Consider the following 15,679-nt stretch of genomic DNA (forward strand, 5'->3'; position numbering starts at 1 on the left):
TCTGACCTCTGTCCCCACCGCTCAGCAAAACAGCTCTGGTCACCGCTGACCTCTCAGGTGCCAAGACAATCGACGTGTTTCCCTTCCTGTATCAGAAGGACTCTGAGCCACGCTCAGCACAATTGTCCTCTCCCTCTTTTTTGGAAGAAAACAGTATCTATATGTTGATGGCTCTGAAAATTATTTCTCCTCCTGAGAACCTCATTTCCGAGCTCCATGCTTATATATCTGATTTCCCTCTAGACATCTCTGATTTGATGACTTCCAGAGATTTCACACTCAATGTATTCCAAAGGGAGCTCCCATCTCCCCCACCAGAATTCTTCACACTCAGGCCCCTCCATTTAAGTAAATGATCCGATTATTCCCTCTGTTGCTCAGCCCAGAAATTGAGGCATGTCCTTGATGCTTCCCTTCCCTTTACCCCACATCCAGTCCACTAACAAGTTCTGTGATTCAACTTCCAAAATTCATCTCTAGTCCGTCAGCCTGCTTTCATATGCATCTCCATGTTCCTGGCCACACCATTTCTCACCTGGGTTTCTGCAACAGCTGTCTATCTAGTCTCCCCATCTTCATGGCTTCCCACTCTGCTTAAGTTGACTGTACAATTTTTCATCTAAACCAAGTCACTTTCCACTGAGGAAAAGGGCCTTGTTGATGATTATACATGGATGGCAGGAATAAACTGAAACCGTCCTGGGTAAAAGAGAGCATGTATTTACCCTACCTCTCAGTCTAGTGTACAAATTATATTCAGATCATGTCTCTCCCCTGCTTAAATTCTTCCCTGGGTTCCCATTTCCCTCAGAATGTAATCCAGTGTGAGCTGTCCTTGGCCACCCTCCAGTATCATCTCATGCCACACCCTCCCAGGCTCCCCATCCTTCCATCTCACCAACAAGCCAAGCTTTTATTTGGCACAGGACCTTTGCATATGACATTTTCTCTGCTCAGAACACTCTTCTGCTTGGTCTTCACATGACTGGGTGTTTCTCACCTGTCTCTCCTGAGATCACTCTTTCTTGAGAGAGGCCTTCCTGGTCATCCTGGCCGATCTACTCTGGTTATTCTGTACTTTTTGCCAATTTCAATATGTGGGATTCCTGTACTAAATTTTTGGCTTATTCTTCTGAATTTTTTGTTTGTTTGTTTGTTTCAGTCCATCTTCCTCCCTTCTATTATAGAATCAGTGAAAGAAGTGACCATTTCTTCCTTGTTTATATCTGAATATCCAGTCCTGGCACATAATGGAATTTCAACGAGTACTTATTGGAAATTAATAAATGAATAATTGAATTCATGTATTGTTTATTAGTAAAAAGTTTTCTTTCAAAGAAGGTGAGGCTAGCTTTAGAAACAGAAAGGAGCTAAGGAAGAGGGAGACACTGAAGATAAAGAAGTTACAGTAGAGTCAGGAGAAGCGGGAAGCAGAGGATCAAGCCCACAAGGGATGGTGGACCCCCAGGGGAGCAGAAACCTCTCTGGCTCTGAGGGAGGAAGGAAGGTGAAGATACTGGGGTGGGGGAAGCAGCACATGGGAGAGGAGGACATGGAACTTGTGAGAAGCCGTTTGTACCTGCTGTTATTACAGGTGACTATCCCTGGGACTCATTACACTCCAGGGTGTCTGCCCATTTTCTTGTCTGTTTTTAGAGCAAGTAGGTAGGAAATCCAAAGCCAAAGGCATGTGTCTCATCCTTGTATCCACAGTGCCTCACAGATAGTAGTTGCTTTATGAATATCTGGTGAAATGAATGAATGTAGTCTGAAAAGAGGTGCTGTTCAGAAGTGGTCAGAACTGTGAGGGGGGTTGGGGGTTGTACAAAGTATAGATGTGGTTTGGATCTGCAAAATGTGGTAATGGCTCACACTGAGGTGACTGCTAAATCTGCACCAATATCATACTAAGCTACCAGTCAAAATGATATAATTTTACTTCATCATAGAAAATATTTAATTTTCTCTAGCAATGCTTTTCACACTCATAGAAATAAAAATTAGAAACCCATATGCAAATAAACTATTAGTCACTGTAGTAGCTGAAGAGAAGCCTTGGGAGAAAGGAAAGAATATTTTGAATTTCCAAAGTATTTTGTTGACTAACAAAGGGGCAAGTTAGCAGAGAATATTCTGTGAGACTGCTGCTGCTGCTGCTAAGTCACTTCAGTCGTGTCCTACTCTCTGAGACCCCACCAGGGGGTCTGGCAGCCCACCAGGCTCCCCCATCCCTGAGATTCTCCAGGCAAGAACACTGGAGTGGGTTGCCATTTCCTTCTCCAATGCATGACAGTGAAAAGTGAAAGTGAAGTCGCTCAGTTGTGTCTGACTCTTAGCCACCCCAGGGACTGCAGCCTACCAGGCTCCTCTGTCCATGGGATTTTCCAGGCAAGAGTACTGGAGTGGGGTGCCATTGCCTTCTCCTACTCTGTGAGAATAGAGGAAGGGGAAAGGGTCACACTGCATGTCTCTGAGTCTAGGACCTCTAGATTGAAAGATGCATTATTATTTACACACCACCAAGAAAAAAGATGTTACCATTTAGATTCAGGCATAATGTTCAGACACAACGTTTTCTTATCACTTTATATGTTTGTTTTACACTTATGAAGCAGGGCAAAGACTAATAGAGTTTTGCCAAGAAGATGCACTGGTCATAGCAAACACCCTCTTCCAACAACACAAGAGAAGACTCTACACATGGACATCACCAGATGGTCAACACCGAAATCAGATTGATTATATTCTTTGCAGCCAAAGATGGAGAAACTCTATACAGTCAACAAAAACAAGACCAGGAGCTGACTGTGGCTCAGATCATGAACTCCTTATTGCCAAATTCAGACTTAAATTGAAGAAAGTAGAGAAAACTACTAGACCATTCAGGTATGACCTAAATCAAATCCCTTATGATTATACAGTGGAAGTGAGAAATAGATTTAAGGGCCTAGATCTGATAGATAGAGAGCCTGATGAACTATGGAATGAGGTTCGTGACATTGTACAGGAGAGAGGGATCAAGACCATCCCCATGGAAAAGAAATGCAAAAAAGCAAAATGGCTGTCTGGGGAGGCCTTACAAATAGCTGTGAAAAGAAGACAAGCGAAAAGCAAAGGAAAAAAGGAAAGATATAAGTATCTGAATGCAGAGTTCCAAAGAATAGCAAGGAGAGATAAGAAAGCCTTCCTCAGTGATCAGTGCAAAGAAATAGAGGAAAACAACAGAATGGGAAAGACTAGAGATCTCTTCAAGAAAATTAGAGATACCAAGGGGACATTTCATGCAAAGATGGGCTTGATAAAGGACAGAAATGGTATGGACCTAACAGAAGCAGAAGATATTAAGAAGAGGTGGCAAGAATACACAGAAGAACTATACAAAAAAGATCTTCAGAACCCAGATAATCATGATGATATGATCACTTATCTAGAGCCAGACATCCTGGAATGTGAAGTCAAGTGGGCCTTAGAAATCATCACTACGAACAAAGCTAGTGGAGGTGATGGAATTCCAGTTGAGCTAGTCCAAATCCTGAAAGATGATGCTATGAAAGTGCTGCACTCAATATGCCAGCAAATTTGGAAAACTCAGCAGTGGCCACAAGACTGGAAAAGGTCAGTTTTCATTCCAATTCCAAAGAAAGGCAATGCCAAAGAATACTCAAATTACTGCACAATTGCACTCATCTCACATGCTAGTAAAGTAATGCTCACAATTCTCCAAGCCAGGCTTCAGCAATAGGTGAACCGTGAACTTCCAGATGTTCAAGCTGGTTTTAGAAAAGGCAGAGGCAGTCAGAATGGCTGCGATCCAAAAGTCTACAAGCAATAAATGCTGGAGAGGGTGTGGAGAAAAGGGAACCCTCTTACACTGTTGGTGGGAATGCAAACTAGTACAGCCACTATGGAGAATAGTGTGGAGATTCCTTAAAAAACTGGAAATAGAACTGCCTTATGATCCAGCAATCCCACTGCTGGGCATACACACTGAGGAAACCAGAATTGAAAGACACACGTGTACCCCAATGTTCATCGCAGCACTGTTTATAATAGCCAGGACATGGAAGCAACCTAGATGTCCATCAGCAGATGAATGGATAAGAAAGCTATGGTACATATACACAATGGAGTATTAATAAGCCATTAAAAAGAATACATTTGAATCAGTTCTAATGAGATGGATGAAACTGGAGCCTATTCTACAGAGTGAAGTAAGCCAGAAAGAAAAACACCAATACAGTATACTAATGCATATATATGGAATTTAGAAAGATGGTAACAATAACCCTATATGAGACAGCAAAAGAGACACAGTTGTATAGAACAGTCTTTTGGACTCTGTGGGAGAGGGAGAGGATGGGATGATTTGGGAGCATGGCATTGAAATATGTATAATATCATATATGAAACGAGTCGCCAGTCCAGGTTCGATGCACGATACTGGATGCTTGGGGCTGGTGCACTGGGACGACCCAGAGGGATGGTATGGGGAGGGAGGAGGGTTCAGGATGGGGAACACATGTATACCTGTGACAGATTCATTTTGATATATGGCAAAACCAATACAATATTGTAAAGTTAAAAAATAAAATTAAATTTTTAAAAAAAAAGGAAAGGCAGAGGAACCAGAGATCAAATTGCCAACATCCACTGGATCATGGAAAAAGCAAGAGAGTTCCAGAAAAACATATATTTCTGCTTTATTGACTATGCCAAAGCCTTTGACTGTGTGGATCACAATAAACTATGGAAAATTCTGAAAGAGATGGCAATACCAGACCACCTGATCTGCCTCTTGAGAAATCTGTATGCAGGTCAGGAAGCAACAATTAGAACTGGACATGGAACAACAGGCTGGTTCCAAATAGGAAAGGGAGTACGTCAAGGCTGTATATTATCACCCTGCTTGTTTAACTTATATGCAGAGTACATCATGAGAAACGCTGGACTGGAAGAAACACAAGCTGGAATCAAGATTGCCGGGAGAAATATCAATCACCTCAGATATGCAGATGACACCACCCTTATGGCAGAAAGTGAAGAGGAACTCAAAAGCCTCTTGATGAAAGTGAAAGTGGAGAGTGAAAAAGTTGACTTAAAGCTCAACATTCAGAAAACGAAGATCATGGCATCCAGTCCCATCACTTCATGGGAAATAGAAGGGGAAACAGTGGAAACAGTGTCAGACTTTACTTTTTTGGGCTCCAAAATCACTGCCGATGGTGACTGCAGCCATGAAATTAAAAGATGCTTACTCCTTGGAAGGAAAGTTATGTCCAACCTAGATAGCACATTCAAAAGCAGAGACATTACTTTGCCAACAAAGGTCCGTCTAGTCAAGGCTATGGTTTTTCCTGTGGTCATGTGTGGATGTGAGAGATGGACTGTGAAGAAGGCTGAGTGCCAAAGAATTGATGCTTTTGAACTGTGGTGTTGGAGAAGACTCCTGAGAATCCCTTGGACTGCAAGGAGATCCAACCGGTCCATTCTGAAGGAGATCAGCCCTGGGATTTCTTTGGAGGGAATGATGCTGAAGGTGAAACTCCAGTACTTTGGCCACCTTATGCAAAGAGTTGACTCACTGGAAAAGACTCTGATGCTGGGAGGGATTGGGGGCAGGAGGAGAAGGGGACCACAGAGGATGAGATGGCTGGATGGCATCACTGACTCGATGGACGTGAGTCTGAGTGAACTCCGGGAGTTGATGATGGACAGGGAGGCCTGGCGTGCTGTGATTCATGGGGTCTCGAAGAGTCGGACACGACTGAGCGACTGAACTGAACTGAGGCGAGTTCTTTTAAACTTAGACATAGATTTTAATCTTACATCACTCTTGTGTGTAAACAAGAAGAAAAGTGTACACAAAATTAACCCTAGTACAATGACAACATTTTCATGAGTGCTTCCTAATTATTAGGAAATGTAAGACATGTACTAATTTCAGAATTATATAACCAAGAGATGTGCATCTTAGAAGTGATGTAATATGAGATTTAAATTTAAACCTATGCAAGCTCTCTATCTCTCTCCTCTCTTTATATAAATATATACATATATAGGTAGTAGGTAGATAATAGAGAAAGGGAGCACTCGTTCTCTCTCTCGCTCTCTCTCTATATATACATATATATATATATATATACACACACACAGGGGATCATCCTGACCAAGGATAAAGATCAGGTGTCCTGTATCTCTTGCATTGCAGGCAGATACCTTACCCGCTGAGCCATCAGGGAAGCCCTGTATATATAAAGTGTGTGTGTGTGTGTGTGTGTGTGTGTGTGTGTGTGTGTGTGTGCGTGCATGCGTATATATGGGTTTCCCAGGTGATGCATTGGTAAAGAATCTGCCTACTAATGCAGAAGACACCTGAAGTAGGAAATAGCAACCTATTCCAGTATTCTTGCCTGGAGAATTCCATCACCCACAGCTGAGGACACAGTGGCTCCGAGTACCCTATTCCCTCGAGAAGGCATCCAGGAAGCAGCGCCAGACCTTGTGAGCTCCCAAACCTGATGAAGAGGCAGCAGCGCGGGCTCCACAGTCAACACCGCCCCCTCCACCATCCCACCCCTGGTCCACGTAGGAGATGCCTGAGGAGGGAGAGGGGAGACGCCAGGGTTGTCAGTCTCTGGGGAGTGCAGTATTTGTGGAGGCAGGTGATTTCTGGCAATTGTGATCAAACTCATGTCTCCTATATCTCTTGCATTGTAGGCAGATAGCTTACCTGCTGAGCTCAGGGAAGCCCTGTATATATAAAGTGTGTGTGTGTGCGCGCGCACACATGCATGTGTGTGCGTGTGTGTGTGTGTGTGTGTGTATATATATATATATATATATGGGTTTCCCAGGTGATGCATCGGTAAAGAATCTGCTTACTAATGCAGAAGACGTCTGAAGTAGGAAATAGCAACCTATTTCAGTATTCTTGCCTGAGGAATTCCATGGACAGAGGAGCCTGGCAGGTTATAGTCCATGGAGTCACAAAAAGTCAGACAAGACTGAGCATGTGCATATATGTATATATATATACACATATATGTACATATACACACACATATATATAATTATTGAGCTATAATTAATCACCAAATGCAATGGTGGTGCTCCTGAGGTGAGTCCAGCTTCACACCACCCCTCAGCCATGGGGGACCTTCCCAGAGAGGAGCAGGTTATCCACAATGGGTTCTGATGATGGTGCACCTCATCACCATGGGTTCTAATGAGGTGTCACCTCACCTGGCCCAGCACTGCATTTTCTGTAACCTCACTGGTCTTTCCAGTGGATTCCAGTGGACCCCCCAGAATGACCAGGGGCCTCTTCTCTTCCTGCAGAGACGGCAGATGGGAAAAGGCTCACCCCATCTCCTTCCTAGTCACAATCCACCACTGCCTTTTCAACTCTACTGGCATGGGTGCTCCATGTTTAGAAACTTCCAGAATATTCACGGCTCCTACACATGTAGACTCTCTCGAGAACTCGCCACACTGCCCTCTGCTTGGATAGGGGCATCAGAATGAGCTGGTAGTGTCCGCAGTGGGCACGCACCCGGCTGAGAGATGAACAGGCATTTTTGTTTTCTTCTTGGCACCCTGAATCAATTGCCAGAAATCGCCTGCCTCCGCAAATGCTGCACTCCCCGGGAGGCTGACAGCCCTGCCGTCTCCCCTCCCCTCCTCGGGCATCTCCTACGTGGACCAGGGGTGGGGTGGTGGAGGGGGCGGTGTTGACGGTGGAGCCAGCGCTGCTGCCTCTTCCTCGGCTTTGGGAGCTCACGAGGTCTGGCGCTGCTTGCTGGATGCCCTCTAGGGGGTGGGGTCCTCGGAGTCACTGTCCTCAGCGTGGGTGATGGAAACGCACAGCACTCAGCAGCCTGTTTTCACACCCGGCTGCCAAGGGAGCCCTTGCACAATCCTCTAGTTTCCCAGGGTCACTTTTCGAAATCTGTGATTATGGAAAAGAAGAGCCAGGTCCTCTCTGAGAACAGTGTGTTCGGTTTACACACACACTTATTACATGTGGAGTCCTGTCAAACCACACTGTGTAAAACATGCTTGCAAAATCTCCCGTGAGTAACTCACTTGTACCTTTCCTGAAAGAACTGGGCAATGGACCAGAACTCAGGCTGCCCAGGGTGCCTCGTTCCTGAACCATCCGACCTGGGAGGAGCCAGTGCACTGAGACCTTCCTTTACTCTCTGCAGGGTGGACTTAGACCATCCAAAACAGTCTCACGTGGAGTCTGCAAAGACCTCGCTTCACCCTTCAGTAAAGATGTCTACAGAACTCCTTCCTCCTTCTGTTCACTCTTCAACTCCCACTTCATGCTCCCCCAGCACACGGCAAGAGCTGGGCCAGGCCCTGGGGATCTGAGACAGACAAGACCAGTGCTCTCACGTGAGGAACATTCCACTGGAGAGTTATGATTAAGCTAATCAGTATTTAAGAGAATTGAATTAAAATATATCATACATTTATTTGGTTATGTGCCATAACACACAGTGCGAGCTCTATGACCTGAGGCTAAGAATCGCAAGGCTCCATCCTCACAGACTAGATCTGAATTTCAGCTTTGCCACTGTGACAGGTAAGGGTAATAACATGCAAACATTATGGTGAGCTGTGCAGTGAAAAAGCAGAACATAAAATGATAGTATTATACCACCCTGTTTCCTTTATGTGTTCATATGTCTACTCACACTTAGATAATAGACTGGAAACAAAGTTTCTACAGAGGTTCTTCCTGCCCCTCCCCCTTTCATCCAGGCTCAGGAAATTAGTATTGCTTTTATTTTTGTCTTTATGCTTATTGTATACTGTTCAAGTTTCCTCGCTGAAGATGTTCATTCAGTGAGATTCATCAAGCCTGTCTGTGTCAAGGCTTTTCCTAGGCACTGAGTATGGTGGTGAAGAAAACCAACAATTTACTTCCTGTCCTCATGGGGGTGAGATAAGGAAAAACAGCAAATGTCCATTTACACTGTAGTTGACCTATATATTCCTTTCTCTCTACATGCACACCCAATAGCACTAAATGTGCAAACACATATATATATATATATATAAATAATGCACATGAATTCATAAAGATTATGATAAGATAAAAATTGATAAATGTGTCAGAGTCACAAGTAAAAATTCATGATGGAAAATAATACGGAAACGACATCAGTAATTTCATGTTCCATATTCCATCTATTATTAATCCTATTTTTAGCCTTTCTTTTCCATATAATTTCTTTTTCTCTCAGGACTGAATCTCTTTCAGGGTTAAACAATGTGGTTCCAGCTCTTGGCCTGGTAAACTGTATGACCTACTAATCTCTGGAGAAAGAATTTCCCCCAAGGTAAGAAAGAGAAAATGGTCCATCTCTCTTGCAGCTACAAGAATAGCAAATAGAAGAACAAAACCTGTATTGACAAAGTTTATTTCTAACAAAGGAGTTTTTTTTAATGACAACAACAAAAGACACTTTTGTTGAGATAGTCACTATGTCCTACGAGAGCAACCCTCTGATATTTTATTTATAATTTAGACATTAATTTATGTCTTTGAATCAAAATTCTTTTCTGACGGAAGCTGTTAGACTGGAAAAGTGGATAGCTGGTTCATGCCAAGGCAAGAGCACAGAGCCATAGAAATCCTCCCCATTGCTGTAGGGTCTGTGAGCTGGGCTGCCCCCCTGGACAGCAGAGTGACACTTGACTGCGAAACTGAGGGTATGCACACCAGCTCTGTCCCTCCTGTGATACACATGGCGTGGTGCAGGTATCATTTGTATTGATCTGACACTTAAAACATGACTGCTTGTCGGTTTATTTTTCTGGTTACTAATGATTGTGCATCTCTTTGTGAGCTTATTTCTTATTGCATGTTATCTGTAAACTTTTTTTTTTTCCTAACACTTCACCCATTTTTCTATTGGGGCTGCCATCTTTTCCTTATTGACTCATATAAGTTCCTTGTATTTTTGAAATATTAATCCCTTGCCATATTTTAGATATCTTTTCCCATTCTAGATATCTTTTCCCATTCTCTATCTACAACTATATTTTTATTGTTGATGTAGTCAAATTCACCACTTCCTAATTTGGGGTTTGTGCCTTTGAAATCTAAGAAATTCTACAACATCTCTAGATCATAAATATATTCTTTTATATTATTATTAACTTTATAGTTTATCTTCACATTTATGTATTTAATACTTCTAGTGTTGACTTATGTATGTGTATTAGGTAAGGGTCTAATTTTCTAGGCAAGAATACTGGAGTGGGTTGCCATTCCCTTCTCCAGAGAATCTTCCCAACCCAGGGATCAAATTCTTTACCATCTGAGCCATCAGGAAAGCCCTGTCAGGTAAGGGCCCAGCTTTATTTTTCTCTTTCCAAAACTATTAAGTCATCCTATCTCCAGTGATTTGTGATGTCTTCTCGATCATACACTAATGTCCTCTACATGTGCCCTAGCTCTCACTCTCCATTCTGTCCCATTGGTCAATGTGTCTTTAGCTGAGCAAATACCATTTTTATTACTGTATTTTGCTGCCTGGTATAGTAAGTCCCTCTTGTTAGTACTCTCCTTTTTTGAGACTGAGTTTCTATGCATGGACTTTTATTTCTCTATATGAATTTTGAAGTAATCATCTTATGTTCCAGAAAAATTCAGCTGAGATTTTCAGTATTACATGTGTGGATTAATCTGGGGTTGAATCAACATCCTTAATGTTAAGTCATCCCATCAGTGAGCTAGAAACTTCTCTCCATGTTTGAATCATACTTTAAGGTGTTTGCTAGAGGTCTGACACCTTCTCCATTGGAGTTCTATGTATTACTGGTGAAAGTAATTGCTAGGAATTTTATAGTTTTGCTGTAACTATGAATAGTTTATTGTTTTGGTCATGTTTTCTATTTGGGTATTTCTACTATGGAAAAACCTGTTGGTTTTTGGATCGAATATGAGCTATCTTATTAAATTTCTTAATTAATTGTAATAATCTGTTGATTTTGTGGCTTGGGGAGTTTATGATTATACTAATGAAATTTTTTTTTACATTTCTTAAAAAATTTATTTATTTTTTAATTGAAAGATAATTGCTTTACAGAATTTTGTTGCTTTCTATCAAACCTCAACATGAATCAGCCATAGGAATACACATGATGACAGTTTTATCTCTACTTTTCCAATCTTTATATCTTTTCTTTCTTTCTATTTACTATGGCATTGGTCAGGGCTCCCAGAACTATGTTAGACAATAGTGGTGACAGTGAGCATTCTTTGCTCATTCCTGATCCTTCAAGTCATGGGCTAAAAGTTTTTCCATTACAAAATATGTGAATTTTATGAAATTAATTTTATTTTAATTTTATTTCATCTTAATTTTATAAAATTAAGAAAGTTCCATTTGAAATGTAATTTTCTAAAGCATTTTTTCTCTCTTTTAAAAAATTATTCTTACTGTTGATTTATAATGTTTGTTAGTTTCTGCTATACAGCAAAGTGTATCAGCAAGATATATATCCACTATTTTTTACATTCTTTCCCCGTATAGATCACTGCAGAGTATTAAGAAGAGTTCCCTATGCTATACGGTAGGTCCTTATTAATGATATATTTTATATATAGTATTATGTGTTTGTCAATCCCAGGCTCCCAATTTATTCCTCCTCACCCCCTGTTTTATCCCCTGGACACTACAAGGTTTTTTCCCTACATCTGTGAATCTATCTTAAAGGATTTTTTAAAACAAACATAACTTCAGCTTTATCACACTCTTTTTTGATCAATTAATATAATATTATTTTTCTCCTTTAGGCTAATAATGTGATGAATTACATTAATTGTAGTCATAATGCTGACCAATTCTTACATTCCAACAGGAAAGCTCACTCAGTTATGAGGGATTTTTTAATGCTCATATTTGGTTTGGTAATACTATGCTCTGTTTGAATTGTTTGCACCTTTAGAGGTGAAATGGGACTGTTGTTTTCTTGTATTGCCCATCTCTTACTTTAGAATCAAGTTACTCTAATTCTTTAAAATGAGCTGTACATCTCTACTCTTGATTAGTTTTCTACACCAACCTGTGTAACATACTATTAACTGTCCCCTGAGATTTTACCAGACGGTCCTGGAAAACCACTGGGCTTAATAGGGGATACTGGGGAGAAGAGATCTGTGATAGCTACTTTTGCTTATTTAATACTTAACTAACTTCCTAAACACTGGGCTGGAAGAAGCACAAGCTGGAATCAAGATTGCCGGGAGAAATATCAATAACCTCAGATATGCAGATGACACAACCCTTATGGCAAAAAGTGAAGAGGGACTAAAAAGCCTCTTGATGAAAGTGAAAGAGGAGAGTGAAAAAGTTGGCTTAAAGCTCAACATTCAGAAAACGAAATCATGGCATCTGGTCCCATCACTTCATGGGAAATAGATGGGGAAACAGTGGAAACAGTGTCAGACTTTATTTTGGGGGGCTCCAAAATCACTGCAGATGGTGACTGCAGCCATGAAATTAAAAGACGTTTACTCCTTGGAAAGAAAGTTATGACCAACCTAGATAGCATATTCAAAAGCAGAGACATTACTTTGCCAAAAAAGGTCCGTCTAGTCAAGGCTATGGTTTTTCCAGTAGTCATGTATGGATGTGAGAGTTGGACTGTGAAGAAAGCTGAGTGCCGAAGAATTGATGCTTTTGAACTGTGGTGTTGGAGAAGACTCTTGAGAGTCCCTTGGACTGCAAGGAGATCCAACCAGTCCATTCTAAAGGAGATCAGTCCTGGGTGTTCTTTGGAAGGAATGATGCTAAAGCTGAAACTCCAGTACTTTGGCTACCTTATGCGAAGAGTTGACTCATTGGAAAAGACTCTGATGCTGGGAGGGATTGGGGGCGGGAGGAAAAGGGGACGACAGAGGATGAGATGGCTGGATGGCATCACCAACTCGATAGACGTGAGTCTGAGTGAACTCTGGGAGTTGATGATGGACAGGGAGGCCTGGCGTGCTGCGATTCATGGGGTCGCAAAGAGTCGGACACAACTGAGCGACTGAAGTGAGCTGAACTGAACTTCCTAAAGACATATATGTTTCTTAGCACCAAAAAAAAAAAAGGCTGTTCCTTCATCTAAATTAGCAAATTATGTGCCACCGTGAGTTGATTAAATGGAGATCTGAGGCTCCATATTAAGTTTAACTTTGAACCAGGAAAGAGGAATTCAGATAAATCTCGCTCACTTGGGTCTGTGTGGAGAGTCTACCTCTGTGAACTGGTTTTAACCAGCTCAGAATAATGCTGCTGAAGACCTTTTATGCTGAGAGATACTAGAGTCATTGCAAAGAGTTTCATGTCGTGCTGTGTGTAGCTGTTGTTGGTGTTGACTGTTGTGGCTTCTGCCAGAAGTCACTGGGTGTACATGCATGAACTGTGGGTGTTGTCCTCCGTGTGAGTTTCCAGCAGTTTGCTGAGAGGAGAAACGTGGTGGATCTGGTCTCTTAGATGGTTGTTTCCAGGTTTGGAGTGACTGGTGTCAGATTTGTGTGAGATTCTAGGAAGTCAGTCTTTCCTTATGACACCAGCAGTCAGTGGAGGCTGTTTTCCTACACTCTTGGACGAGGGGCAGAGTGAGGAGCCCCCTAGAGCAGAGATGACCCCCTCCTGGCAGGTCACCTCAGAATCAGGGGGCTGCTGCCCTCTACCAGATAAACAGAGATCCTCAGGAAGCTCAGAGAAGCTGTGCAGTATGTTTCCTTTTCTGATGTGTCAATTCCAACCCTCAGGTGTCTTTTTTTTCCCTTGAGAAAAAAAAAAGTGCAACCAAATAATCAACAATGTACACAGCATTAATAATTTCTTCAGTGCTATTTTCTTTTAATCTCCCTGGTGAACTGAAGGATGAAGAGGAGGGAAGCCAGCCTTTCTGGTCCTAAAGCTGTGTTTCCTTTCCTTTTGGTAAACTGAACTTCACAGGCCTGTCTATCTCTTCCTCTCTCTGTCTCTCTCTCGCGCGCGCGCGCGCGCTCTCTCTCTTCTCTCTCTCTTTCTTCTCTCTCTCTCTCTCTCTCTCTCGCTCTCTCTCTCTCGCTCTCTCTCTCTCTCGCTCTCTCTCGCTCTCTCTCTCTCTCTCTCGCTCTGGTGCTCTCTCTCTCTCTGCCATGTAGTAGAATTCCAGGATGTGACTTTAGAGAAACTACACATCTTCCCAACTGCTGGTGAAAGAAGCGCTGTCAGTGTGACTATCCCCTCTTCTCCTGCAGCTGCAACAAATACAGGAGATTTCTCTATATCAAAAACTTTGGGACCTAGGCCCCAAGTGTTATTAATAGTCAGGATGTATCCTGAGGGGTTTTGTTTTTTGTTGCAAAGCTTTGGTGTTCTTCTCTTCCTCTTAAATATAACAGAAAATGAAGGTCTCTTAAACCTCTCAGTAGTCTTATCACACATGGCTATTAAGGAAGTGGTACCGTCTAATATATTATATAAACCAGGTCTCTTTCAAAAATAAAACAGTTTGCTGATTGTCACTCACTATTAACTATTAATCTGAAACAAGAGGCACCAACAGAGACCATCTCTGCAAACCAGGACACAGCTTCTCATGGAAGACTCCTGGGAAATCGCTTTAAGGCCTGAAGACTCTGAAATCACCATAACAGTATGGTTTTCTTTTGCAGGAGAAACAAATAAAAAGAGCTGAGCATGACTGTCTTCTATTGTTCTAAGCATGGCCCTGCAAGGAACTGAGTGTTCCTTCCAAAGACAGAGTGCCATAAGTAACAAGGAAGAGAACTTGCAATGCTTGACTTGGTGTCTAAAAATCGTATTTACTTTGTCTCTAATGATTCTATCAAATAATAAATGACTGGAATGATGCAAGAAAGTGGGAAGTGGAATTCCGGTATGGAATGGCTCCAAAGTCAAAGAGTTACAAAAGAATGTGATCACTGGCCCATGATTTCTGCCCCGAGGAAGGTAGAAGAAGAAATGTGGACATCACAGCCCCACTCTGTGGAGTTGCCCAAGGGTATGTTCAGGGCTGATGACTGTAGATGGTTGACAGCATCCCCTCTCCCCACCATGTCTACTCCTGGAACCGAGTCAGCTAAGCCAGCTCAGGGACCTAGACTACCCCAACCTCAGGGAACCCCAACTTTCGAAGGAGTGTAAGTTCTGTTGAGAACATTTAAATACTGCTTAGCTTTGCCTTGCATAAAAAGCAAACACAGCAATCCTTTAGACAGGTATCCACCCTACATGTTCACCTCATTACACCTACAGGAAATAAAATATGTCCCAGACCCAGAAAGAGGCATCATCCTATTTCCGAGAGGTTCTACTCTAAGACAGGGTGTCTCAGGTGGCTCAGTGGTAAAGAATCCCCTGCAATTCAGGAGACGTGGGTTCAATCCCTGGATCAGGAAGATCCCCTGGAGAAGGAAATCTCCACGTACTCCAGTACTCTTCCCTGGAAAATCCCACACACAGAGGAGCCTGAGGGGCTACAACCCATGGCGTCACTAAAGAGTCAGACACAAACTTGGTGACTAAACACCAACAACACATCTAAGACCGTGGTTCCCAGACCACAGTGTCATCCTCAGCTGGTGTGCTTCCGCCTGGGCCAGTGCTCTTCTTTCTAACGTCCTGCTCATAGTTTCCTGAGTCTTGTAACAAAT

This window comes from Bos indicus x Bos taurus, chromosome 29 (genome assembly GCF_003369695.1).
Source record: "Bos indicus x Bos taurus breed Angus x Brahman F1 hybrid chromosome 29, Bos_hybrid_MaternalHap_v2.0, whole genome shotgun sequence".
In the NCBI taxonomy this organism is placed as follows: Eukaryota; Metazoa; Chordata; class Mammalia; order Artiodactyla; family Bovidae; genus Bos; species Bos indicus x Bos taurus.